Below are 2,500 nucleotides of genomic sequence, written 5' to 3'. Positions count from 1 at the left end.
CAGAACTGATGATAATTAACTACGAACATTAACTGCGAATATTTAAATGCTTTAAAGAAGTAAATAGCAGCTTGCTTTATAACACTTTCCTTGGTTATGCAAGTCAAGTCTAAATAAAGATAGATTATATATATATATATATATATATATATATATATAATTAACCCGATGTGTAACACTGAACAAACACACACTCAAGAAACAAGGCAGAACAAGAGAGGCAAGGCCTTCAAGACTCACGTGTGATAAATTAAGTCCCCTATACCCTAGCATTAATTACAGAGTAATTTCCCTTTTTTACTATCTGCACCAAAACGTTTGCAAAATAAATTAAAAAAATTTCATGCTTAGCAAAAGAAGTTCCTGTTTGAACAAAAAATGATAAAAATGACTCCTCTTGTTGTTGTGTCAGAATAAGAGGTCAAAGTGCCAAGTTTAGAGAATACAAAAAATATAAATATAATAGTAAATGCAGTTTGTATATAATTAGGCTTCTTTTTTTCAAAACATAGACTCACTTTGTTTACACAAGTGAGTCAAAAAAGAAGATCACTCTTGACTCCGCACTCTCACTCACATCTCACTCTGCATCACGAAGACCACACACCAGAGTTAACTACCCTTTTATATTCAATTCAGTTATCAAGACTTCCCTTCCAAATTCCTGGGTGCTTAAAAAAATAGAATAAATAAATAAAACAATACGACACACACAGTTAGCCACACCATGATAGATCTAGCAAGGAATTGGTCTGGACGACAAGATCTCTTGTGCCGGTTTGAATGCTTTGTCACAGTCATCTGTCCACGACACGTGTTCTCTCTTTGATCGTCTTTCATCTTGCACATAGGTGCGTATATCCTCAGAGTTCACTCACTCACTCACTCATTCCCTCGACCGCTGGGGTCGTTGGGGGGACATGAGGAAGATGTCATAGCTCGCCACTCCGTTCTGTTGGCAGCTGTCGTGAGGAGATCTGGCATCGTCATTTTGGTCCATTCCTTGACGTTGTCGGACCAGCTCTTTCTCTGCCGTCCCCGTCTGCGCCCTCCCTCTACAGTCCCTTGCAGGATGGTTTTGGAGAGGGTGTTATGTCGCATGACGTGACCAAACCATGCCATCTTCCGTCGTTTGACAGTCGCCAGCAGTGGTTCTTGGGGCCCAACAAGGTTGCTGACCAGGTTCCGCACATAGTCATTTGTCTTGTGCTCCTTGTAGGAGATGTGTAGTAGTCTCCTCAAGCATTTGGTTTCGAATGCTTGGATTCTTCTTTCTGTTTCTGCCATCAGTATCCATGTCTCACATCCATATCAGAGTTAGTATAGCCAAATGCCTTAATTAGCGTCAGCAATCAACTGTTCGAGTTGTTCAGAAGCCATATTTAGTCCAAAAAAAACTTTTGTTTTTCAGACAATGTATTTATAAAGGAAAAGAGAAAAACTTTCAATGTGTTCCTCAAAGAAAAAAATATAATATATTGCGCTCGCAATAAAACGAACTCAGCGCTGACACCAAAATGTCAAAACTTTTGCCCCGTGTGTGGTGCCGTTATCCTCGAACTGCTGTTACCTTTACTTGCAGACAGAAATGATAACAGATCCCCGCTTAGCCCGGACACGCTTTACTATACAGATAGTAGCGTCGAGAAAAGCTGTGCGATAAGTTATTCGAACAGAGGTGAAGCATGAAATTAGTTAGGAGACACAGAGCACGTATTGGAGTATCATAATATGCCCAAAATTCTGTTCGCTAGGCTTCTGAAAGCAATCAGCAATTAATTTTCAAAGATTATACTAATACCCAAAATTGAAATGAAGCAGAAGTTTATGTTCGCTGGCTAATCTTATCCTGATATGATTACTGTTGAATTAAAGGAATCAAAGAGGTAACGAAGATGGCGGACTGTAGCATCGAGAAAGTTATACGAAAAGTTATGGGAACATGAGCAAAGCATAAAATTAGTATGGAGGCACAGAACACATATTGGAGAATTATAGTAGGCAAAAAAAAATTTCGCTCTCCGTCGGAAAGCTTTTGACAGCAATTTTCAAGCTTTTGAGAGCGATTTTCAAACACCTGATTTTTTAGGGTTGCCAAAATGGCTGACGTTGTTCTTGCGTGTGGACAGTAGTGTCAATTAAAGCCTGCGAAACGATTTCAGAACACTTTTGACAAATAATTTTTGAAGATGATACTAATGCAGAATAATGGAATGTTGCAGTAGTTCCTGCATGTTTGCTGACGAATCGTATCTTGATGTAAATTGAATATTTATAAAATAAAGGAAACGAAGAGATAGCAAAGATGGCGAGCACTGTGATGAGTCCGTAAAGAGTAGTTCCAAAAATAACTACGTGGATAGTTTTCCGAACAAGTTTAGATAAGACTGGTAGGTATTAGTGGTGCGAAAAGAATTGACGAATTAAGATTTGGATGGGCTTCTGTTTCCTGTGCGATTTTTACCCCTTTTACCTTTTCTATCCAAAATTTTATTTTACA

The 2,500-nt window shown here is 38.6% G+C and overlaps 1 protein-coding gene across 3 annotated transcripts in view; it reads right to left on the bottom strand.

The window, feature by feature from the left end:
- LOC143299066 (uncharacterized) overlaps nucleotides 1–2,500 on the bottom strand; it is a 283,702-nt gene that overhangs the window by 257,739 nt on the left and 23,463 nt on the right. The gene's annotated exons all lie outside the window — the stretch shown is intronic.

Source organism: Babylonia areolata, chromosome 24 (genome assembly GCF_041734735.1).
Source record: "Babylonia areolata isolate BAREFJ2019XMU chromosome 24, ASM4173473v1, whole genome shotgun sequence".
Lineage (NCBI taxonomy): Eukaryota > Metazoa > Mollusca > Gastropoda > Neogastropoda > Buccinidae > Babylonia > Babylonia areolata.
This window is presented reverse-complemented; position numbering and strand designations above follow the sequence as displayed.